The following is a 26936-nucleotide window of genomic DNA, read 5'->3' as shown; positions in this document are numbered from 1 at the left end:
TCATTCATTGGGCAAAGGACAGTCTTTTCCAAAAAATGGTTTTGGGAAAACTGGATATCCATAAGCTAAAGAATGAAGTTGGACCCTTATCTTACATTATATGGCAAAATTAATTTAAAATTGATCAAAGATCTGAGCATAAGAGGTAAAACTATAAAGTTCTTAGAAGATAATGTAGGAGGAAAGCTTCATGACATTGGATTTAGCAATGATTTCTTGGATATGACACTGAAAGCTCAGGCAAAGAAAGAAAAAAGAAATAGATAAACTGGACTACACCAAAATTTAAATCTCTGTTCATCAAAGGATACAATCCCTTGAATGAAAAGGAAATCCACAGGAGAGAAAATATTTGCAAATTGTATATCGTGTAACAGTTTAGCATCCAGAATATATAAAGAACCCCCACAACTCAGTAACAACAACAAACTTGATTTTAAAATATGCAAAATATCTTCTAAAGAAGATATACAAGTGGCCAAAAAGTACTTGAGAAGGCATTCAACATAGCTAATCATTAGGGAAATGTAAATCAGAGCTGTAATGAGATTACCTCACATCCATTCGGGTGGCTACTATAAGAAAATAAAACAAAACAAAATAACAAACATTGACAAGAATGTAGAGAAACTGAAAACTTTGTGCACTGTTAGTGGGAATGTAAAAAGATGCAGCTGCTATGGAAAACAGTATGGCAGTTCCTCAAAATATTAACAGTAGAATTATCGGAAATTCTGTTTCTGGATATGTATATACCCAAAAGAATTGAAAGCCAGACTTCAAAGAGGTATCTGCACACACATGTTCATAGCATTATTCATTATAGCCAAAAGGTGGAAGCATCCCAAGTATACATAGAAGGATGAATCGGTAAACAAAATGCGGTCTATACATGCATTGGACTATTATTCAACCTTTAAAAAGGAGGAAATTCTGACACATATTACAACATGGATGAATTTTGTTAACACTGTGCTAAATGAACTAAACCAGTCACCAAAGGGCGAATACTGTAGGATTCTAGTTGTATAAGGTTCCGAGAGTAGTCAAATTCATAGTGAAAGAAAGTAGAATGGCGGTCCCCAAGGTCTGGAGGGAGGGAAGAACAGGAAGTTATTGTTTCTGGGGTGCGGAATTTTCATTTTGCAAAATGAAAAGAGATCTGGAGATGGATGGTGGTGATGCCTGCACAACCATGTGACTGTACTGAATGCCACCAAAGAGAGCGCTGAAAATGGTTCAGGTGGTAAATTTCATGTATTATGTATGTTGCCAGAATGAAATAACCTGGATAAGAACATATTCAACCACTCATTCCTTCAATAACTGTCAATATTTCCTGAGGGCCTGTAATGTGCCAAGCTCCTTTTCAGGTGCTGAGACGCAGTGGTGAGACAAATACATGGTCCTGCACTAATGAGAGCTCTGGTCTAATTGGTTGGGGGGAGGGTTGGGCAGGGCACAGGGAATACACAAGAAAACAGAAGTAGGCAAGGCAGTTTAGATACTGATGAATGCAAGGGAAATGAACAGGGTGATAGGATAGGAATGACTTAGAGGCTGGGGTTTACTTATGATGGGCTGATCAAGCAAAACATATCTGAACGATGACATGTGAGCCAAGATCTGAAAGCGGAAATGAATTAGACATCCAAAGAGCCTGAATAGGGATAAGATGTTGTTCAACTGCTCAGTCATGTCCAACTCTTTGTGACCCCATGGACTTCAGCACACTAGGCTTCCCCATCTGTCACCAACTCCCAGGGCTTACTCAAACTCATGTCCATTGAGTTGGTGATGCCATCTCCAACCATCTCATCCTCTGTCATCCCCTTCTCTTGCCTTCAGTCTTCCCCAGCATCAGGGTCTTTTCCAATGAGTCAGTTCTTTGCATCAGGTGGCCAAAGTATTGGAATTTCAGCTTCAGCATTAGCCCTTCCAGTGAATATTCAGGGTTGATTTCCTTTGGGATTCACTGGTTTGATCTCCTTGTTTGGTCCAAGGGACTCTCAAGAGTCTTCTCCAGCACCACAGCTAGAAGGCATCAGTGCTCAGCCTTTTTTATTGTCCTGCTCTCACATCTGTACACAACTACTGGAAAAAACCATTGCTTTGACTGTACAGACCTTTGTATACAATATGATAAGATAAGCAAGTGCAAAGACATCGTAAAAGGCTTGGGAAGTCAGGGAGCACAAGAAAGACCTGGGGCTGGAGCAGAAAGTGAGAACGGGACAGAGTGAGTTTGGAGAGCTGGGCAGTGGCTACATCATGTAAAGCTTTGTTCCCTGGATAAAAGGGTGTTGATTTTATTCTGATGAGAAGCTACAGAACATACCTAAGCAGAATAGAGACATGATCTAATTTTTGTTTCAAAGTATGGCAGTAAGAGAGAAAGCATTGAGCCCAGTAAAGAAATGAGAGGTGGTGGTGGCTTAAACCAAGGGGACAGCAGCAGCAGCATTTGTTTTTCAGTTGCTAAGTTGTGTCTGACTCTGTGACCCCATGAACTGCAGCCCGCCAGGTGTCTCTGTCCTTCAGTATCTCCCGGAGTTTGCTCCAACTCATGTCCATTGAGTCAGTGAGCAGCAGAGATGGAGTGAAGTGGATGGATTTTAGATAGATTTTTGAGTTAAAACACAGAATGGCTGATAGTCTGACAGTGGAAGTTGAGGGAAAGGGAGAAATTAGTCTTTATTTCTAGTTGCTTTTGACATGCGTGGATGCGTGGATGTTGGCATTTACAAGAGAAGAAGCAGAAGACAGTGAAAGAGGCAGCCTGGGCTAGGAGAAGAAGGTTTGGTTTTGCACATGTTGCATTTAATGTGAACATCAGATATCCAAATGGAGATGTCAAATCGGCGTTTATGTACACAAGTTTGGGGTCCAGGAAAATGGCCAGGCCTGGGGAAGTAAACCTGGGAGTCATCAGCGAATAGATATTTAGAGCCAAATGCCTGGTTGATATTATTCTAGGGAGAGTGTGTGTTCTGAATATTTTACATGGCCGTTTGCCTGGAATGGAGTGTATGATTGAGCCCATTAGAAAGAAAGTCTCACAACAGTTTCCCACTAGAAGCATTTTTTCTCTCCTGGATCAGATGTGCACGTCTGGGTTCTATAACACACCGAGGAAGAGGGAGAACTCAGTTGAGGGGTGTGTGTCTCTTTTTTCCATCCCTTCTTCCAAGATTATATTCATTGAGCAAGTTTTCAGTGAACTCCAGACGCAAATGAATCGAATTGCTTTCCTCTTCCCACTCTGAACAAAGCCCTGGATGACGATTATGGGAGGCAGATGAGAAAAAGAAGTGTAATTCTTCCCTGTGAAAAGCTTAACTACTCAGAAAGAAAGGAAGTTAGTGAAAGAGTAAAGTAATCATAGGTAAGGCATTATATGGGTTCAGTGCAGGAAAGAGAAACTAGCTACTTTATTCAGAAAAAAACGATGGATGAAGTGAACTAGGTGCGTAAAAAATTGTGGAAGATTTCAGGAGTTCACTTTCAACGGGCCCCGGGGCTGACTCCTTTAACATTAAAGAACTGACCACCAGGGAGCTAGGCACCAGTGCATCTGTTGAGTTCAAAACCTCGCCTTAACAACGGCTATTCGGGACTTGGGAAGTTGGAATCTGGAAGTGGCCAGCACTGGGCAATTATGGAAATTGTCTCTTAATACTGAGAAAAACTGGATACTAGGATGTGGAACACTGAGCCCAGCCACGCCTCATCCCACCCCACGCCCCCTACACACACACACACACACACACACACACACACACACAGCTTCCTTTCAACACCCAGGAGAATGGATGTGGAATATTGCTGAAGAAATATTTTGCATCCTCACAACCCTTTCTGTCATTTGAAACCAGCCAAAGGTAGAGGAATATCGTCCCCACCTCACTGTAGCCTTTCAAATCTAGCACAAGTTCACCTGCTTGTCAAAACCTATTTCCTGCCCTGAATTCTAGATGAAATAGTCTGAGAAATGTGGTTTTCAGCCTTCTTGCCTCTGAGGTTCAGAGAGGTACCTTAGGAGTGGTTCTCCCCTGGGAGTGAGTTTCTTCCCCTCTCCACTGCCCTGGAGACATTTGGTAATGTTGGAGACTTTTTTGGTTGTCATAGCTGGAGGGTGAATGCTACTGGCAACTGGTGGGTAGAAGCTAGGGAGGTCAATAAACTCAGTACACATGACGGCCCCTCATGACAAAGAATTATCTGGCTCCAGATATCAGTGGTGCTGAGGTTACAGAAACTTTGTTATAGAAAGAGGGCGAAATAGAAATTGACTAAATCTAACCATTGTGTCAAACAATGGTGAAGGACCCAGATTAGTTATACAAATAATTAGTCTCAATGGGATTTTTATTTATTTATTTTTAATGAGTATCAATTATGCAGGAGTTGGAGAGGGTCCAGAATTTTTCATGAATGACATGGGGACCAAATTGCATTCTGAAGATGGTGAAGGATGGAATCACTATATGCTGAGACAGGAAAGTGGGTGATAAAAGTCAGGAAGGGGGAAATAACCTAAGGCTTGAAGTTAGGAAAGAAAAGCCATGTTTGCAAGCTGAAAGGAAAATCAGCCTGACTATGGCAGGAAACTGAAATTATGAAGTTTTGAAATAGGTGTTTAAATAGGTGGTATCAGATCGTGAAGAGCTTTGAACATCTGGCTGAGAAGTTTGGACTGTAGTGTGGTGGAGTGGAAAGTCTTAGGAACTGGGCAAAAGAATATTGCAGCCTGTCTCCACCTCCTATAGTGAGATCCTGGAAATACTTCTTACCTTTTCCCTATCTAGAGATACTGTGACAGCCATCTGTGGTTTATGTAAGATCAGGATAGTACATGATCCTATTCCTCTTTTGACAATAAGGACTGTAGGAGACTTGTCTCTTCCCCAATTCAAGAAGAAACCAGACAGTTCTACAGCCTACAAGCCAATCTCTCCATGCAACCACGTGCCATGACATCTAGCCTCTTAGTCGACAGCCAGGCAAAATAGTAAATGGAATCACCTTGTTTTTCCCATTTTAGAAATATTTCAGTTTATTTAAATTGTTAAGTAGAATATGAAACCAAGCTATTACCAGAGAATGGACTTAACTGGGGTTTAAGGAGAAGTTTCTACAAAGGATCACAAGAGACTTACAGAAAAAGGAGTAAAGCCCTAATTTTAAACAAATAGAATTCATGTTTCAAACAGATTAGACAAAAATTGATATATACCCCATTTCCCCTTTTTTTTATTTTTAGAAAGTACAGATTAAACAAAACGTAGCTGTATCCTTTGTGTATACAATGCAGATTATAATTTTGCAAACAACAAAGCTGTCAGTCTATTACCCCAAAATTCCAGTGTTTGGGGCCAAGGGGTTAGGGTATGTCTATTACTTTACTAAACACACTGAGGTCATCTATATTTGTTTTTATCTCTCTTTCTCTCTCTCTCTCTCTCTTTTTTTTTTTTTTTTTGGTTATAGCCATCTTAGACTAAAGTGGTATTTTTTTGTGACTTTGTTTTGCATTTCATTGCATAATAACTAATGTCTGTGAACATCTTTTCATGTGTTTGTTGGCCTTTTGTAAATCTTATTTTGGGGAAATTCTATTCAGTTACTTTGCTCATTTTTTGAGTTATTTGTTGCCTTGTAAGAATTCTTTCTATATATTCTGAACATTAAACCCTTAACAGATACATGATTTGCAAATATTTTCTCCCGTTCTGTGGTTATCTTTTCAGTCTTTCAGTGGTGTCCTTTTGTGCACAAAAGGTTTTCATTTTAACAAAGTCCAGTATATCTATTTATTTCTCTTGTTGCTTTTGCTTTTGGTGTCCATCTAAGAAAACATCACCAAATCCAAGGTCATGGAAATTTATCCCTCTCTTTCCTTTTAAGAGTTTCATAGTTTTAGCTCCTATATTTAGATCTTTGATGCATTTTGAGTCATACTGTCTTTTGAATTATCTTGCCTTCTGTAGAACTCTGTTCACAAGTTGCCCTACCAACCTCCATGTCCCAACCTCCTCTGACAAGTGTTGCCTGCTCACTACCATCCCACAATGGTCTATTTAGACCTTCTTTCTCTGGATAGTGCCCCATTCTCCAGATCTTTGTAAAAGTGCCAGCCACCAAAATCTTCTTTCATAGTGCTCCCTTCAAATATCCTGTTCTTTGCTGTTGGCGGTGGAAAAGAACTGAAGTAACTGATGGTTTCTTAGAATTCAGAAGAGCTGATCAGTGGAAGGCTTTGCCCTTTCCAAGATAGATCACATTTTACTAGTGGACATTTTTAATAGACTATTTTTAGAACAGTTTTTGGTCCACAGTAAAATTGAGAGGAAGGTACAGAGATTTCTTACATCCTCCCTGCTCCCACACATGCATCGCCTCCACCATTAGTAACATCCCACACCAGAATGGCACAGGTATTACAATGATGAACCTACATTAGCACATAAAAACCACCCTAAGTCCATAGTTGATGTTAGGGTTCATGCTTGGTGTTATATGGGTTTTGACAAATATGTAATGACATGTATCCACAATTATGGGCTTCTCTGGTGGCCTGCCAATGCAGAAGACATGGGTTCTATCCCTGTGGGCTACGGTCCATGGGGTCACAAAAGAGTTGGACACTAACTTAGTGACTAAACAACGACAACAAATGCACCATTATTGTATCACGTGGAGTAGTTTGCTGCCTTAAAAATTCTCCGTGGTTCACCTATTCCTCTCTGCCTCCCCACCAGCCCCTGGAACCTACTTATCTTTTTATTATCACCATTGTTTTGCCTTTTCCAGGAGGTCATGTACATGGAATCATGTAGCCTCCTAATGGACCTTCAAAATCCGGTTATTGCCTTATTTCAAGCACAAATCCACAAACTCTTTGAGAAAAGGGATTGTGATTTGTCTTCTCATATGTCCAGGAGGCATTTATTATCTATAGAATGTGTGAATGAATTCCTAGTGATGACATTTCAGTATCTCAGCAATCACAAAATAGGCAATACCTTTGGAAAGAAGATCCCTCTCAGAAGCACTGGTTTATAATGATCATCTAATGGGAAGTTAGCAATGAGAAGAGTCTGGAATCACTTTTGAAAACCTAGGTGATATTTTTCTAACCAAGTCTTGGACTATCCATCAGTCTAAGACACAATGAAACTTTGAGGGACAAGGGCACAAATAGCAACTGCCACTGCAAATGAGATAGTCATTGTGGCTTGTAAACTTTCTACATGATTTCCTGTGATATTGCTCATTCGCCCTTAGGCTATCAGGGTGGATTCAGAACACAGGACTAAAGAACCACTTTTACCTTCATAGGAAAATGAATAATTCTGTCCAAGCACTTCAGAATGTCCTATTCCATGATGATAAGATACATATCTCATTCTTTTCCCTCAGAGAATCCCCTGCTTTCTGTAACATTTCTTCAAAAAATTGTTTTGCGGTTTTTGTGAATACTCAGTATTAGGGTCAATTTAGGAGTTGTTTATTATTGGAATCTTGAAAGAACTAAACATGTCTTTGGTTAGTCAAAGACATTTTGCTTTGGTGATTTAAACACAACAAATTAGAAAAAGCCTTTAATGTTGAAATTATGGGAGATCAAATATTTAATGTTCAGCAGTCAAACAGCAGAGCAATTAATTTACCAGGAATTTTTACATAAGATAACTAACCTCCAAGAGCCATCATTCACGACTAAAAAAAATACCTATTATTTCAAATGTTGGTCAACTCAACCAACAAGCTAATTATTGGAGTGTGTGTGTGTGTGTGTGTGTGTGTGTGTGTGTGTGAGAGAGAGAGAGAGAGAGAGAATGTGTGTGTGTGAGAGTTTGTGTGTGTGTGTGTGAGAGAGAGAGTGTGTGTGTGTGTGTAAAATTGCCAACCATTTCCCCCTGAAGAACTGAACATTGCAGAAAAGCATTTGCAATATTGAAAAAAAAGAAATTTTTTTTGCTTATACTTGAGAAAGCAAGTTGTTCTATCTTCTCCTTAGATGGCTTCTGTGTATGTGTTCTGTTTATTTACTTTGGAGACTGTAAATGGTAGGAGGACAGGACTCATGTCATCCTAGTTTTCCTAGTTTTCCCTAAAGGGAAAGAGGATTGTTGGTGGCTTGGGAGGGAGGGTGGGACAGAGAGGGACTGCTTAGCAAATAATTAAGTAAGAAATAAAGCCTCCTGCTTTCTACAGGCAATAAAAGACTAAAAAATATTGGAAAAGTAAAAAGGATTATTCTCATTTGACATTTCATAAGTCCCACCATAAAATTTGCATGGACAAATATTCTCTAGAGGCTTTGCCTGCCAGGGAAGTGAGACTTGGAGGAACAGGGCTAGGGGATGAAAGTTGCAGAGAATCATTTAACTGCAGAAGAGGTTGGCCTTCATCTGTCCCTCTGACTTGCTCTTCCTTTTGTGTGCATGCATGCACACACACACACACACACACTCTCTCTCTGTCTTTGCATTTTCCTTCTTTTTCCTCTTTCTCTCAGCTTTTTTTTAAAATAATTAATTTATTTTAAACTTCCTTTTTTTTTTAATTTTAAATTTTATTTTATTTTTAAACTTTACATAACTGTATTAGTTTTGCCAAATATCAAAATGAATCCGCCACAGGTATACATGTGTTCCCCATCCTGAACCCTCCTCCCTCCTCCCTCCCCATTCCATCCCTCTGGGTCGTCCCAGTGCACCAGCCCCAAGCATCCAGTATCATGCATCAAACCTGGACTGGCGACTCGTTTCATACATGATATTTTACATGTTTCAATGCCATTCTCCCAAATCTTCCCACCCTCTCCCTCTCTCACAGAGTCCATAAGACTGTTCTATACATCAGTGTCTCTTTTGCTGTCTCGTACACAGGGTTATTGTTACCATCTTTCTAAATTCCATATATATGCGTTAGTATACTGTATTGGTGTTTTTCTTTCTGGCTTACTTCACTCTGTATAATAGGCTCCAGTTTCATCCACCTCATTATTCAGCCATTAAAAAGAATACATTTGAATCAGTTCTCATGAGGTGGATGAAGTAATTAATTTATTTTAATTGGAGGATAATTACTTTACAATATTGCAGTGGTTTTTGCCATGCTATGCTATGCTATGCTAAGTCACTTCAGTCGTGTCCAACTCTGTGTGACCCCATAAATGGCAGTCCACCAGGCTCCCCTGTCCCTGGGATTCTCCAGGCAAGAACACTGGAGTGGGTTGCCATTGCCATACATCAACATGAATCAGCCATGGGTGTACATGTATCCCACCATCCTGAACCCCGCCTCCTACCTCCCTCTCCACCCCATCTCTCTGGGTTGTCCCAGAGTACTAGCTTCGAGTGCCCTGATTCATGCATCGGACTTGCACTGGTCATCTATTTTACATATGGTAATATACAGGTTTCAATGCTATTCTCTCAAATCATCCCACCCTTGCCTTCTCCCACATAGTCCAAAAGTCTGTTCTTTATATCTGTGTCTCTTTTGCTGTCTTGCATATAGGATCGTTGTTACTATCTTTCTAAATTCCAGATATATGTGTTAATATACTATATTGGTGTTTCTCTTTCTGACTTACTTCACTCTGTATAATAAGCTCCAGTTTCATCCACCTAATTAGAACTGACTCAAATGCATTCTTTTCTATGGCTGAGTAATATTCCATTGTGCATGTGTACCACACTTCCTTATCCATTCGTCTGCTGATGGACATCTAGGTTGCTTCCATGTCCTGGCTACTGTAAACAATGCTGCAGTGAACGTTGGGGTACATATGTCTCTTTCAATTCTGGTTTCCTCAGTGTGTATGCCCAGCAGTGGGGATTGCTGGGTTGTATGGCAGTTCTATTTCCAGTTTTTTTAAGGAATCTCCACACTGTTCTCCATAGTGGCTGTACTAATTTGCTTTCCCACCAAGAGTGTAAGAGGGCTCCTTTTTCTACACACCTTCTCCAGCATTTATTGTTTGTAGACTTTTCAATGGTGGCCATTCTGACTGGTGTGAGATGGTACCTCATTGTGGTTTTGATTTGCATTTCTCTGATAATGAGTGATGCTGAGCATCTTTTCATGTGTCTATTAGCCATCTGTATGTCTTCTTTGGAGAAATGCCTGTTTCGTTCTTTGGCTTTTCTTGATGGGGTTGTTTGTTTTTCTGGTTTTGAGCTGCATGAGCTGCTTGTATATTTTGGAGATTAATTCTTTGTCAGTTGCTTCATTTGCTGTTATTTTCTCCCATTCTGAAAGCTGCCCTCAGCCTGTTTCTTATGCATTGTCTCATTTCTTTGGAAAATATGTACTTGAAGCATGTGAATATTTTTGCATTTAAGAATCACAGTTGTATTTTTCCCTCAAAAATGTAAAGCAGATCAAATATTTTCTATATCTTTCACTCTGGTCTCTCCCCAAACCCTCTTCACCCCCTGTAGGTTGGTTGTTGGCTGCTGCTTTTACTTATAGCTTCCTTACACACTAGGTAAGTGATACTTAACAGAAAACTCTAACCCTATCCAAGAAATACTAGTGGAGAAAATGTGTGAGAAAAATGTTACTTTGGAATACCTCTCTTTGCTGTTTAATTTGTTTATTCCCTGCCTTATGCCAGAAATTAAGGATCACCCACAAAAATAGGAATAATTTGGAAAGATATAGTAAATTAAAAGCAGATCAGAAGTTGGATAAAAGGAAAAATAAAGATAGAAACCAGGAACAGATCATGTTTTAAACTTGCTCAGATCGGCTCCTCTTTTCCTTTTAGCTGACCAGATGTATTCAAAGAGATTGTAGCAAAGCCCCCTTTGTCAGAGGTAGCGGAGGAGATTATCTTCCTTGGAGAAAAGATTGTCTGGATTTCTGTTTTTTATTTAGTTGTTGTATCAGTAAAGTGAATGAAGCAGTTACCTTTGCTGGGAGAAGGTTCATCAGACACAAAATGAAGAATTAGGGGGCATGAAGGAATGATGTGAGGCCAGAATCAGAAAAAAAAAATAATAAAGAGCTTGCAATCTTTTGACGTCTAGATAGAGTTTGCATGACACGTTATGTCCGAGGAGACTGTTCAGCACGTGCATTCATTTAGTGATTTTTTTTTTCCATTTATCTAAATCAGGATTTCTCAACCTCAGCACTACAGGCATTTTGGCTGGATAATTCTTTGTTGTTAGGGAACGTCTTGTGCATTGTAGGATGTTTAGCAGCATCTGTGGCCTCTAAGGACTAAATGCCAAATTGCTCCTCAGGTGTGACGAATAACAGTGTCTCTGAACATTGCTCAAAGTCCCTGACATGGCAAAATTGCCCCTTACTGACCTAAATGTATTCAAACATTCATACCAGGCATCCTGTGAATTGGAGAGATATGTATTTTCTTCCTTCATGGAGCTTGAACTCTTTATTTGCAAAATGAAATACATGAATGTGGACATTAAGTGAATGAGGGAAAGAAAGATTAAATTCAGTTGCTGTGAAGATCAATTAAAAAGACCCACAAAAAGTGTTTAGGGCAAACCTTGGCACATTGTACATGGTCAATCAGTGTTTACCATTAAAAATGTTCATTAATATTACCATGGTTACTGTCAGTATTGATTTAAAGCATGATGGTTTTCAGTGTTTTTTTAATTGCTTTCTCTCTCTTAATCATCACAACTTAGTGGGTCATTGTTGGTGTTGCTCCTATTGTATAGATGAGGAAACAGAGGCTTAGAGAAGAGATGTGTCCCATTGATAGCTGGTAAACAGTAGGCTCAAGACTCAGGTGGCTCTAGTGGTAAAGAAACTGCCTGCCAATGCAGGAGACATAAGAGATGCAGGTTCAATCCCTGGATTGGGAAGATCCCCTAGAGAAGGGCATAGCAACCCACTCCAGTATTCTTGCCTGGAGAATCCTATGGATTCTGGGGGGCTATAGTCCATAGGGTTGCAAAGAGTCAACACAACTGTATTTCTGAGTTACTAAAAATTGAGTTACTAAACAGTAGGTTCAAGACTCAGTCTAGTCAAATCCAACGTTTTTCATCTCCTCCACATTGTCTGCTACAAAGAGAACTGGCAGGACTAATGCCATAGAGTAAGGCATCCACGCTGCGTATAACTGTGATCAGCTATGGGCATCTGTCTTTTCTTTCCAAACACAATTCCTCCTAGACCTCCATGTTATACCATTAGCAAATGAAAATCAAAAGCCAACTTGACACCCTTGTATTTTTTTCTAAAACAATCTAATATTCATCTAAGCCTGTGTTCAGTTCAGTTCAGCCACTCAGTCGTGTCCGACTCTTTGTGACCCCATGGACTGCAGCACGCCAGGCCTCCCTGTCTATCACCAATTCCCAGAGCCTGCTCAAACTCATGTTCATCGAGTCAGTGATGCCATCCAACCATCTCATCCTCTGTCATCTCCTTCTCCTCCTGCCTTCAATCTTTCCCAGAATCAGGGTCTTTTCCAATGACTCAGTTCTTCACATCAGGTGACCAAAGTATTGGAGCTTCAGCTTCAGCTTCAGTCCTTCCAATGAAGATTCAGGACTGATTTCCTTTAGGATTGACTGGTTTGATTTCCTTGCAGTCCAAGGGAAAGAGGAGAGTGAAAAAACTGGCTTAAACCTCAACTTTCAAAGCCTATGTATCCAGTCCTAATCTCTGTTCAGAGTAGCTGCATTAGCAGAGGTATTACGTCTTAAGAGCCATCTGCCCTTTGTGTACACATAGTAGGGGCAGTACAGAACCAAGGTTTCCTATCCTGTGTCAGAAGCACACAGCCTTTCCCAAGAAAACCTTTGGCATACTACAACTATGTCATGGATCTTTCTAAGATCCCCCATTCAAGGTATTGCCATCTGTGCTGATGGTAGTTTCTACATGAGAGATAGAGTTACTGGGCCTTACTGTTCACATGCCCATGTACCAATTTGTTCCCATGGAATACAGCTTCTGCAAAAACCAGTTGGTCATGTGAGACCCTTGACTGCCAATGCTGAGTACTCAACATTGTGAGTTACCAGGGCTGGCTGACAAAGAAGCAAAAGATTGAAGGTTGAGGAATAGAAATCATGAAGTAAAGAACTCGTCATTGTTCCATGAAGATGTGACAAAAATTAGATTTGTTCTGAATGTCAGATTTGGATTTGGGAAAACCTTGACCTTTACCATCAGAGAATCAACAGAGTCACTTCCCCTGTACAGTTAGTGGCTCCCCCCAACCCTCCCACTTTATTACCACCACTCCGCCTCCCTCCACCTACACATACAGACCAGGAAAACATTTACAGCTGGTGAGTATTTTAGCAGTGTGGTTTTAAAAGGTATTTTAAAATTTTTCTAGAGATCATCTTTCTGACATGGATAATGTTACGTGATGGAATGAAGACCTCCAAAGAGCTATTGCTATTAATAAATTGGCTGATAAAATGTCAGAGTGAGCCACTGTTCTAATTCTCAAATAGCGAAGCATTTTGTAAGGATAAAACTTCTCCTACTAATGCACCAGGACCTCCTCTGCCTTGAAGAAAAATATATATTTTTCTGTTTAAAAATTATAATAAAGGAAGGACTAGAAAGAAAAATTAAAATTAAAGAGAAGCAGAAATGAAAATAACACTAGACACCCTTAGTTTAGAAAATTTGGGAGATCTTCCTGGTTATTTAAAATTTTGGGGGTAACAGAACAGTCCCTCCAATGAACAGCCAGGACTGATCTCCTTTAGGATGGACTGGTTGGATCTCCTTGCAGTCCAAGGGACTCTGAACAGTCTTCTCCAACACCACAGTTCAAAAGCATCGGTTCTTCAGTGTTCAGCTTTCTTTATAGTCCAACTCTCACATCCATACATGATCACTGGAAAAACCATAGCCTTGAATAGACAGACCTTTGTTGGCAAAGTAATGTCTCTGTTTTTTAATATGCTGTCTAGGCTGGTCATACTTTCCTTCCAAGGAGTAAGCGTCTTTTAATTTCATGGCTGCAGTCACCATCCACAGTGATTTTGGAGCCCAGAAAAATAGTCAGCTACTGTTTCCACTGTTTCCCCATCTATTTGCCATGAAGTGATGGGACCGGATGCCATGATCTTTGTTTTCTGAATGTTGAGCTTTCAGCCAACTTTTTCACTCTCCTCTTTCACTTTCATCAAGAGGCTCTTTAGTTCTTCTTCACTTTCTGCCATAAGGGTGGTGTCATCTGCATATCTGAGGTTATTGATATTTCTCCCGGCAATAGTATATATCATATATACAGATGGATTATGTCCATCAATCATTTACTTGATGCTTCTAAACACAATCTTAAATTTATATGCATCCCATTCAAGAACTTTCCAAAAAATCATTGTTCCTGGGCTTGAACTGGTAGAAGAGGGAATGACAGGTCTGGGATTTACTTACTCTCTGTCACTGTGGAAAAGCTTGAGCATTTGCAACTGTATGTCAATAAAATTTTTTAAAAAATCTGATGAATATGCTAGTATTTCCCTTTAAGGTAAATATTAGTTTCCTTTCAATTAAAAAAAAAAGACACGAGAAAAACAGTTTCAGTAAGTTATTTATCTGGCTGAGTTTCAAATTTCTTGCCTATAATATGTGAGTGGTGTTAATAGTTAACATTCATTGAATATTGGCCACATTCCAGACCCTCTGCACTGTGCTTTACATTCATTATCTCAGTTAATACTTTCAACAATCCTTTAATGTAGGATTTAATATTATCCCCATTTTCCAGATACAAAACTGAGACTTGGAGGTCAAATGAATTGTTAAAAATCCCTCAACTAATGAATGTCCTAGTAGGGATTCAAGACCAGGTACAACATAATCCAGAGTATAAACTCAACTATGTTCCATAAAGTTAAATAACCCTTCACATATCCAGCAGAGTAGAGTGTCTGTCAAAAATGGTAATAAACCGTGGTTGTGGATTTTAAAATAAAATCTGCCTGTAGGTATCTTTGCTTATGAAAGAGGTTCTCAACTTTGTTGTATGTTCAGATCACAAGGGCTATCTCAAAACAAATCAAAACCAAACCTTTGCTCACATTTCCTCCCATACAAATGAAATCAATATCTTTGGGACCTAGGTATATGTTTTATTTTTATTTTCAGAATCTTTGAGACCTAGGTAGGTGTTTTATTTTGTATTTTTAAAGCTTCTGGAGTTCTGATTCCCAGTAAGATGGAGAAGCACATGCCACCCAATCTCTCCCACTGACTGCAATTATAAAACTTGAACAGATTGCATGAAGCAGCTATTTGAGGGTTCTGAAAAGTAAAAAGTAATAAGAAAAAAAGCAGGTGGATTGGGGAAGAATACCAGAATTCTCAGTCCCACTAAACCATCAAAAGATAAGCCATAAGTTTATCTTTTATTTCTTTCTTTTTTTCACTTAAACTCAAGGTGTCCTGAAACCCAGTGGCACAGACAGAAATATTTCCACAAGAAGCCCTTTATTTCCAGCACAAGAAGAAAAATGGTCTCCCAATATATAGACAGAGTAGGAGAAATCTTGTTTTTATAATATTCTCTTTTCTTTTCTTTTTTTCTATTCTCTTGATCCTCAGGTCCCAGTGACCAGTAGGCACTTTGAATTTAAAGGAGGGGGTCCTTCCTCTCAGGTGAGAAGAACTGTGGTCCCAAGAAGGTAAGGGGAACTCCCCTACTTATTTTTCTCTCTCTGTCCTCTCACTCCTTGGCCCTGGATATGGGTACATAGTAAGAAGTATGTGACAGAGTAGACAAATAAAGCCTCAAAAGACCATAAAGGGTGCCTCAGGAAACTAGCATGTATGGTGGAGATGGCAGAAAGGGAGAAGATCCAGGAAGCAACCCCATAAAAAAGTGTTTTTGTGCCTCTAGTCCCATGAACTCTTCACATAAATTTGATCCTGACCAGCATCTCACAGGTTGTGAGAGCTGACCTATGGGGTGGATTCTTACCCAGGTCCTAGAATGGCCACTGAATGGTGCACATGTAAGACTGATCTCAGTAGCAGCACAAGGCTTTGAATATGGAAGAGACAAAACTCCTGAAGGCTCTCTGGAGCCAACCAGCTTGTTTGACTGGTAAAATGAATACTTCAAAAATCTCCATAGATTTAAATAATACCCAGAGTCTCATAACCCTCAGAGATGTCCAGGATGAAACCCTGAAGTACTCAGCATGTGAAGAACCAGTAAAATCTCCACTTGCATGGAAAAAGGCAACCAACAAATGTCAACATTGAGGCAATACAGTTGTCAGAATCATTTGATAAAGACTCTAAAGCAAATATGGACAAATAGGACAAATATGCTCCAAGAAGTAAGAGTAAATCCTGTTGAAGTGGCTGGAGGGATAGAATGATAGATTTTTCATTAAGAGTAAAAATTGTAAGGAGAGCTGGTTTCTCAGTCATGTCTGACTCTTTGCAACCCCATGGACTATAGCCTACCAGGCTCCTCTGTCCATGGGATTTTCCAGGCAAGAGTACTGGAGTGGGTTGCCATTTCCTTCTCCAGGGGATCTTCCCAACCCAGGGATCGAACCCAGGTCTCCCACATTACAGGCAGATGCTTTACCATCTGAGCCACCAGGGAAGCCCCCCCCCCCAAAAAAAAATTGTAAAGAAGAACCAAATATGAATTTGAGATCTAAAAAACAGAATAGTGAAAACAAAAAACCTCATTAGATGAGCTCACTAGTAGAATGAAATGACAAAGGAAAGAGCAGTAAAATGAAGATATAGCAATAGAATTTAACAATTGAGTAAAAAAAAAAATTTACACTAAAATCACTGCAGATGGTGATTGCAGCCATGAAATTAAAAGATGCTTACTCCTTGGAAGGAAAGTTATGACCAACCTAGACAGCATATTAAAAAGCAGAGACATTACTTTGCCAACAAAGGTCCATCTAGTCAAGGCTATGGTTTTACCAGTGGTCATGTATGGATATGAAAGTTGGACTGTGAAAAAAGCTGAGCACTGAAGAATTGATGCTTTTGAACTGTGGTGTTGGAGAAAACTCTTGAGAGTCCCTTGGACTGCAAGGAGATCCAACCAGTCCATCCTAAAGGAGATCAGTCCTGGGTGTTCATTGGAGGGACTGATGTTGAAGCTGAAACTTTGGCTACCTGATGCAGAGAGCTGACTCATTTGAAAAGACCCTGATGCTGGGAAAGATTGAGGGCAGGAGGAGAAGGGACGACAGATGAGAGGGTTGGATGGCATCACTGACTTGATGAACATGGGTTTGAGTGGACTCCAGGAGTTGGTGATGGACAGGGAGGCCTGGCATGCTGCAGTTCATGGGGTCGCAGAGTCGGACACGACTGAGCAACTGAACTGAACTGAAGATGAAGATAATCCCCACCCTCTTCCCCAAAAGAGAAGGTGCAAAATCCTATCCACTGCCACATCCATGTCTTGGAGATATTTATTCCACTTCTAGTTCAGCTGCAATCCCACCTGGATACGTTATAATCTAAAGATTAAATTGCAAAGTTAACAATTGCCAACAAAACTGACAGATGTGTAACTAGTTTGGCCAATAAAGAGAGAGGGAGAGGGAAAAGACCCAAACAACCACCAGCATGCCTTATATAAAATAGCAGAAGGAGAAAGGAGGAAAAGAATTGGTTTCATATGCTAACAAGTGTTGTGAGTTGAAGTGTCCCCTCTAAGAGACAGAACCAAAGTGAAAACAACGCCCAGTTGTGGATATGACTGGTGATAGAAGTAAAGTCCAATGCTGTAAAGAACAATACTGCCTAGGAACCTGGAGTGTTAGGTCCATGAATTAAGGTAAATTGGAAGTGGTCAGGGAGAAGGCAATGGCACCCCACTCCAGTACTGTTGCCCGGAAAACCCCATGGATGGAGGAGCCTGGTAGGCTGCAATCCATGGGGTCGCTAAGAGTTGGACACGACTGAGTGACTTCACTTTCACTTTCCACTTTCATGCATTGGAGAAGGAAATGGCAACCCACTCCAGTGTTCTTGCCTGGAGAATCCCATGGACAGAGAAGCCTGGTAGGCTGCAGTCCATGGGGTTGTACAGAGTCGGACACGACTGAAGCGACTTAGTAGTAGTAGGAGGAGGAAGTGGTCAAACAGGAGGCGGCAAGAGTGAACATCGACATTTTAGGAATCAGTGAACTAAAATGGACTGGAAAAACTGAATTTAATACAGATGACCATTATATATACTACTGTGGGCAAGAATCCCTTAGAAGAAATGGAGTAGCCCTCATAGTCAACAAAAGAGTCTGAAATGAGTACTTGGGTGCAATCTCAAAAATGACAGAATGATCTCTGTTGGTTTCCAGGGCAAACCGTTCAATATCACAGTAATCCAAGTCTATGCCTCAACCACTAATTCTGAAGAAGCTGAAGTTGAATGGTTCTATGATGACCTGCAAGACCTTCTAGAACTAACACCAAAAAAAGATGTCCTTTTCATCATAGGGGACTGGAATGCAAAAGTAGGAAGTCAAGAGATACCTAGAGTAACAGGCAAGTTTGGCCTTGGAGTACAAAATGAAGCAGGTCAAAAGCTAATAGAGTTTTGCCAAGAGAATGCACTGGTCATAGCAAACACCTTCTTCCAACAACACAAGAGACGACTCTACACATGGACATCACTAGATGGTCAACAGTGAAATCAGATTGATAATATATTCTTTGTAGCCAAAGATGGAGAAGCTCTATACTGTCAGGAAAAACAAGATCTGGAGCTGACTGTGGCTCAGATCATGAACTCATTATTGCCAAATTCAGACTTAAATTGAAGAAAGTAGGGAAAACCCCTAGACCATTCAGGTATGACCTAAATCAAATCCCTTATGATTATACAGTGGAAGTAAGAAATAGATTTAAGGGACTAGATCTGATAGACAGAGTGCCTGATGAACTATGGATGGAGGTTCATGACATTGTATAGGAGACAGGGATCAAGACCATCCCCATGGAAAAGAAATGCAAAAAGGCAAAATGGTTGTCTGAGGAGGTCTTACAAACAACTGAGAAAAGAAGAGAAGCTAAAGACAAAGGAGAAAAGGAAAAATATGCCCATATGAATGCAAAGTTCCAAAGAATAGCAAGGAGAAATAAGGAAGCCTTCCTCAGTGATCAATGCAAAGAAATAGAGGAAAACAATAGAATGGGAAAGACTAGGGATCTATTCAAGAAAATTAGAGACACCAAGGGAACTTTTCATGCAAAGATGAGCACAATAAAGGACAGAAATGGTATGGACCTAACGGAAGCAGAAGATATTAAGAAGAGGTGGCAAGAATACACAGAACTATACAAAAAAGATCTTCATGACCCAGATAATCATGATGGTGTGATCACTCACCTAGAGCCAGACATCCTAGAATGCGAAGTCAAGGGAACCTTAGGAAGCATCACTACGAACAAAGCTAGTGGAGGTGATGGAATTCCAGCTGAGATATTTCAAATCCCAAAAGATGATGCTATTAAAGTGCTGCACTCAATATGCCAACAAATTTGGAAAACTCATCAGTGGCCACAAGACTGGAAAAGGTCAGTTTTCATTCTAACCCAAAGGAAAAGCAATGCCAAAGAATGTTCAAACTACCACACATTTGCACTCATCTCACACAGTAGCAAAGTAATGCTCAAAATTCTCCGAGCCAGGCTTCAACAGTATGGGAACCGTGAACTTCCAGATGTTCAAGCTGGATTTAGAAAAGGCAGAGGAATCAGAGATAAAATTGCCAATGTCTGTTGGATCATCAAAAAAGCAAGAGAGTTCCAGAAAAACATCTACTTCTGCTTTATTGATTATGCCAAAGCCTTTGACTGTGTGGATCACAACAAACTGGGGAAAATTCTTCAATAGAGGGGAATATCAGACCATCTGATCTGCCTCTTGAGAAATCTGTATGCAGGCCAAGAATTAACAGTTAGAACTGGACATGGAACTGTTCCAAATAGGGAAAGGAGTACGTCAAGGCTGTATATTGTCAACCTGCTGATTTAACTTATATGTGGAGTACATCATGAGAAATGCTGGGCTGGATGAAGCACAAGCTGGAATCAGGATTGCTGGGAGAAATACAAATAACCTCGGATATGCAGATGACACCACCCTTATGGCAGAAAGTGAAGAGGAACTGAAGAGCCTCTTGATGAAAGTGAAAGAGGAGAGTGAAGAAGTTGGCTTAAAGCTCAACATTCAGAAAACTAAGATCATGGCATCTGGTCCCATCACTTCATGAGAAACAGATGGGGAAACAGTGGAAACAGTGACAGACTTTATTTTTTAGGGCTCCAAAATCATTGCAGATGGTGACTGCAGCCATGAAATTAAAAGTCACTTGCTCCTTGGAAGGAAAGTTATGACCAACCTAGACAGCATTTTGAAAAGCAGAAACATTACTTTACCAACAAAGGTCCGTCTGGTTCAAGCATGGTTTTTCCAGTAGTCATGTATGGATATGAGAGTGGGACTAAAAAGAAAGCTGAGCACCAAAGAATTGATGCTTTTGAACTGTGGTGTTAGAGAAGACTCTTGAGAGTCCCTTGGAGAGCAAGAAGATCCAACCAGTCCATCCTAAAGGAAATCCATCCTGAATATTCATTGGAAGGACTGACGTTGAAGCTGAAACTCCAATACTTTGGCCGCCTGATGCGAAGAGCTGACTCCTTGGAAAAGACTTTGATGCTGGGAAAGATCGAAGGCAGGAGGCAAAGGGGATAACAGAGGTTGAGATGGTTGGATTGCATCACTGACTGGATGGACGAGTCTGAGCAAGTTCTGGGAGTTGGTAATGGACAGGGAAGCCTTGGGTGCTGCAGTCCATGGGGTTGCAAAGAGTCAGACATGACTGAGCAACTGAACTGACTGAAGAAAAAATTCAAAAAAAACAACAATAGAGAATTAGGAAATTATGTGGCCATACCAAAATACCTAATATTCATGTTATTGGAGTTCCAGAAAGAGGAGAAAGTAAAACACAAAAAAAATATTTGAAGAGAATTTCTGAAAATCCCCTGAATTTTATGAAAGACATCAGCCTACAGATTAAAGAAACTCAGAGAACTCCAAATGGGGGGAAAAAAAACCCCATAGAGACATCCATGCCATGACACATCCATAATCAAACTGCTAAAAACTAAAGACAAAGTATTAAAAGCAGGCAAGGCAACGTTTCAATTGACCATGGACGTCTCATAAGAAACCATGGAAGCAGAAGACAGTGGCATGACATTTTAAAAATGTCATTGATTTTTTCATCAAAAACCATGGCTATCAGAAGAAAGCATGTCATGATATATTTTAAATGCCAAAAGAAAAGGACTATTGATTCAGAATTTTATATTCAGCAAAGATAATCTTGAGGAATGAAGGAAAACAAAAGGTAGTCTCTGAGGGAAAACTATGAAAATTCTTAACCAGCAGCTCTATCCCCTCAAACCACAAATGAAAACCCCACAAAAGACAAAAACCAAACAAACCCAAGACTCCTAAAAGAAAGCTCAGACAGATATTTGTAAAATTTCGGATGGAAGTTTGTAAAAATGAAGGAAGAGCCATAGAAATGTTAGGTATATAGGGAAATGTAGTAGACTACACTTACTTCATTCTTTAAAATATGTGGGATGACTGAGAGCAAAAATTATAATTACATCTGATTGGGTTTCAAAATATGTATATATACTATATAAGACAACTACAATATGAATAGCAGAAGGTGAAGGAATCTATTAATATATATTGATAAAATTTCTATATTCCACTTGAAGTGATAAAATATTGACCCTAAGTAGACTGTAAACTTAAGTATGCTTATTATAATCTCTAGAGAAACCACTGGAAAATAAAAACAAGAACAAAATAACAAGCAACAAAACTATGCAAAGAGATTTATCCAAAAACACAATAGAAGAGTTTAAATGGAATACTTAAAAACATTCAAATAACCCCAAAGAACTCAGGGATGGGGAAGGAAAAGGATGAAAAAAGAATAATATTACAGAAAACAAATAATAAACTGTAGACTTAAATCTAAACACGGCAATAGTTATATTAAATGGAAATACTCTTAGTGCGCCAATTAAAAGACTGAGATTTTAGATTAAAGGGAAGTCCATGACCCATCTATATATACTGTCTACAAGAGATTCACTTTGAATACAATGATAAAAGTGAATTAAAAGTAAAGGATAGCGAAGTTATGCAAACTCTCATCAAAAGAAAACTGTGTAGCTGTATTAATAATCAGAGTAGAGTCAGAGAAAAGAAAACTGTTGAGGATAAAATGGAACTTTACATAATGATAGAACAATTGATTCGCCAAGAAGGCATAAGAGTCCTAAATGTGAATGCATCTTACAGCAGTTTTCAAAACACATGAAGCATAACCTGGAAGAACTGAGAGGAGAAATAGACACATCCACAGTCATAGTTGGAGACTTCGACATATCTCTAAGTAATTGATGAAACAAGTAGACAAACCAAAAAAATCAGCAAGGGAAGCTGGAGAAAACTGAACAGAATAACGTAAAAGTGAGTAATGAAAGAAGAAAAGGCCTTTGGACTATTGCAAACAAATATCACCTACTTCCCAGTTTGTTTTGTACACATACGTCCCTTGTAAAAGTCAAAATCCATGTAGTGCTTTCACTAGAGAACCTTCTACATGAACCCTATCTAAAAGAATTTCCATTCATTCCCCTAAAATATGATTGACCTTAGGCAGGACCCTTCTCCCTTCTGGGCCCTTTTTTACTTCTCTGCAAAGTGAGGGGGTGGGGGCTGCCCCCACTCACCCTAAACTCTTCCCACAGGATCAGACTTTATCCAGGTTTTCTTCCAGCTCTGTGATTTTCCCTATGCTTTTATTTCCAGTGACTTTTTTTTCCCCTAGGCAGGTGTTTTCAAATTGTTCTGTACTGATAGAGCCAAAATATCTTTCCATCTTTCTATTGTTTAATTTGCAAAGAAAGTATTAAAGATAAGACAGGGTAGGGAACTGAGTCATTGTCACTCAGCCCAAAGGCTGCGGTCTGGAAATCTCCCCTCAGACAGAAACATTTTGAAACAAAGGTAGAAACCAATATGGAAAAAACAAAAGTAGAACAAGTTCCAACCAAACATATTGCTTTATTTTCTGCTGAAATCTTTTTTCCCCTGTCGTGGAGAAACAGCTTAGGTAGTATTTAACCAAATATTATTAACATGGTTCTATTACATTTAGGAAGTTACATGTTACAAACAAAACCTGACAAACTGTTCCAAGTTTGATAATAGGAGGAGAAATGGAATAAATTAAAAGGTAAACCACATTTTTCTCAGCTTCCTGATGAGTTTTGTCCAAACAGCTTGAAAAATTGCAAAATATTATTCAGGTTATTTTCAGGCATTCTGCTATTTGCATTGGAGCAAAGCTTATTGAATACTGTATTGTTCTAGTTCTAGGCCCTTTGGAAGGCAAAGAGATGTAAAAGACTTGGTCTCTGTTTTCTAGTTATTGTGAGAGCTTCTTACTGGACTGCCAATTCCAGGAGGGCAGAAAGTACATCTGCTTTGTTTATCACTGTGTAACCGGTTCCTAGCGCAGTCCTGCAAATGGGGTGCTCCAGACTACTTACTTGGTGATCCAAGAACTTGATTATTGAGTTAATCTTGTTTACCTCCTTACTGAGAGAATGCCTCCCTATACAAAAATGGCTGGTGGTTCAGACGGTAAAGAATTTGCCTGCAATGCAAGAGACCTGGTTTCAGTCCCCGGGTTGGGAAGATCCCCTGCAGAAGGGAATGGCAACCCACTCCAGTATTCTTGCCTGGAGAATCACATGGACAGAGGAGCCTGGCGGGCTACAGTCCATGGGGTTGCAAAGAGTCAGACATAACTGACATAACACTTTTATCATATGTATCAGTTCAGTTCAGTTCAGTGGCTCAGTCGTGTCCGACTCTTTGCGACCCCATGAATTGCAGCACGCCAGGCCTCCCTGTCCATCACCAACTCCCGGCGTTCACTCAGACTCACGTCCATCAAGTCAGTGATGCCATCCAGCCATCTCATCCTCTGTCATCCCCTTCTCCTCCTGCCCCCAATCCCTCCCAGCATCAGAGTCTTTTCCAATGAGTGAACTCTTCGCATGAGGTGGCCAAAGTACTGGAGTTTCAGCTTTAGCATTATTCCTTCCAAAATACCCAAATATGTGAAGTGTAGCAAACAGATTGATGCACAAAGTTTATCTGCTATATGTATATATGTAACAAACAACAAACAGACTTTTTAGTTTGTTTTTACTCATGTGCAAGTAAAAGTGTTAGTCACTCAGTCATATCTGACTCTTTGTGACCTCTTGAACTGTAGCCCACTAGACTTCTCTGTCCATGGAATTCTCCAGGCAAGAATACTAGAGTGGGTGGCCATGGACAGAGGAGCCTGGCGGGCTACAGTCCATGGGGTTGCAAAGAGTCAGACATAACTGACATAACACTTTTATCATATGTATCAGTTCAGTTCAGTTCAGTCGCTCAGTCATGTCTGACTCTTTGCGAGGGCATCTCCAGGGCATCTTTGCAACCCAGGTATTGAACCCAGGTCTCCTGTATTGTAGGTGGATTCTTTACCATCTGAGCTGCCAGGGAAGCCCCGTTTTTACCCATAGAGAGCCCACCTCCCCGAACAACAAGATAGATGAAATTTGTCAGTCTCGTGGCTGTTTTTCTGAGACTCTAATAGTACAATGCTTCTAAAAACCAATCACACAGAGATTTTGTTTAACTGCAAATTCTGATTCAGTAAGTCTGGGGGCAAGGTCTGAGATGTGCATTTGTTACAAACTTCCACTGACTGTTTGTGGAGACAAAGCATGCACTGCCAAACAGAAGTGGTATTCAGGTCCAGGCAGAGAAGTTATAAGGACTGCATCGTGTGACCAGGGCAGGGCTATAAACACAGAATTTTTTTATTTGGAAATAGCTATAGAGATTATTGTGATCCACACAGTCAAAGGCTTTGGCATTGTATGCAGGTCAGGAAGCAACAGTTAGAACTGGACATGGAACAACAGACTGGTTCCAAATAGGAAAAGGAGTTAGTCAAGGCTGTATATTGTCACCCTGTTTATTTAACTTATATGCAGAGTACATCATGAGAAACGCTGGACTGGAAGAAACACAAGCTGGAATCAAGATTGCCGGGAGAAATCTCAATAACCTCAGATATGCAGATGACACCACCCTTATGGCAGAAAGTGAAGAGGAACTCAAAAACCTCTTGATGAAAGTGAAAGAGGAGAGTGACAAAGTTGGCTTAAAGCTCAACGTTCAGAAAATGAAGATCATGGCATCCGGTCCCACCACTTCATGGGAAATAGATGGGGCAACAGTGGAAACAGTGTCAGACTTTATTTTTCTGGGCTCCAAACTCACTACAGATGGTGACTGCAGCCATGAAATTAAAAGACACTTACTCCTTGGAAGAAAAGTTATGACCAACCTAGATAGCATATTCAAAAGCAGAGACATTACCTTGCCAACAAAGGTTCGTCTAGTCAAGGCTATGGTTTTTCCTGTGGTCATGTATGGATGTGAGAGTTGGGCTGTGAAGAAGGCTGAGCGCCGAAGAATTGATGCTTTTGAAGTGTGGTGTTGGAGAAGACTCTTGAGAGTCCCTTGGACTGCAAGGAGATCCAACCAGTCCATTCTGAAGGAGATCAGCCCTGGGATTTCTTTGGAAGGAATGCTGCTAAAGCTGAAACTCCAGTACTTTGGCCACCTCATGAGAAGAGTTGACTCATTGGAAAAGACTCTGATGCTGGGAGGGATTGGGGGCAGGAGGAGAAGGGGACGACAGAGGATGAGATGGCTGGATGGCATCACTGACTCCATGGACGTGAGTCTGAGTGAACTCCGGGAGTTGGTGATGGACAGGGAGGCCTGGCATGCTGCGATTCATGGGGTCACAAAGAGTCGGACACGACTGAGCCACTGATCTGATCTGATCTGATAGAGATTATGTTGGAGGCGTGGTATGGAACCTTAGATATAAAGAGGTTGAAAATGACCTTCCTGAAGCCCTCTAGCTAGTTGTGGTTTGTTCCCACTGGGTCTGGGTCTTGGAACTTCTGATTTTAAGCCTTCTGTTCTCTCCACAAGTTAAGGTGTCTACTTTGATTAACAAATTTAAGAGCAGTCACTTTATCTATGTGAGGAAGAGCATGTCCTGCAGAGACCAGGGATGTGGTCTAAGCTTACAGCCTTAGTGTAAATGAATCTTGGGTCTCTGGTAACATAGCTGAGCTACCTTTTTTCTCTGAATCACTGCCCAGGTGGCCTGTGTCTGGTTCCTGCAGCAGGGAGAAAGAAGTGGAATACAGTGCTCAGAGCATCCCACAAAATAACCTTTGCAGCCTGAATCAGGATATATGCCTCACCCCAGCAGCCTGCCTATGAGTGTTTTTGGGACAGGCTAGCTCACGTCCAGGTGGCTAGGTCCTGAGACTGAATTTCTAGGGTCATCTGGACAGTCTGGCTTCCCTATCTCTAACTTGGGAAATGATTGATTGCCTGCTCTGATTTCACAACAGTGACGATGGCTACTTCCTAAATAACACCTTAAAAACTGTTCTTACCTGGTTTTATCTTCATCAGACTGGCCCACGTGGATGAGAATGAATGTTGGAGAGAGCATGGTTATTGAAAATGTAAATAAAATCCACAGTTTCTAAGTTGCTTGGAAGTCACCAGCATTTTTCTTGAAGCATTCCTCTGGAGACTGTTTTCGAGGGAAGAGTCTCATGCTAACTGAATCTCAGGACACCCCCAAAATCTTAATTCTGTTTGCAACATACCCATTATAATTAGATGATGAGCTATGCGTGTCAGCTTGTGAGGGGGGTGGGCGTGTGGAGAAGATAAACAGGCAGAAAGCATCGGTAGCAGTTAGTGCTTT

General features: G+C 40.3%; 1 long non-coding RNA gene across 2 annotated transcripts in view; it reads left to right on the top strand.

Moving 5' to 3' along the window:
* The window catches only part of LOC129645465 (uncharacterized), a 35067-nt gene extending 8353 nt beyond the window's left edge, over nucleotides 1-26714 (top strand). The window contains exons 2-3 of one of the 2 annotated variants that reach the window (XR_008711354.1): nucleotides 15580-15659; nucleotides 26314-26714. This is a non-coding gene — a long non-coding RNA (uncharacterized LOC129645465). Of the gene's footprint in view, nucleotides 1-15579; nucleotides 15660-25125 lie in introns of both variants that reach the window. The other variant, XR_008711355.1, reaches the window with a different exon arrangement.
* Nucleotides 26715-26936: the final 222 nt, after the last annotated feature.

Source organism: Bubalus kerabau, chromosome 3 (genome assembly GCF_029407905.1).
Source record: "Bubalus kerabau isolate K-KA32 ecotype Philippines breed swamp buffalo chromosome 3, PCC_UOA_SB_1v2, whole genome shotgun sequence".
Lineage (NCBI taxonomy): Eukaryota > Metazoa > Chordata > Mammalia > Artiodactyla > Bovidae > Bubalus > Bubalus kerabau.
Note: the sequence above shows the minus strand (reverse complement) of the source record. Positions and strands in the feature narration are given on the sequence as shown.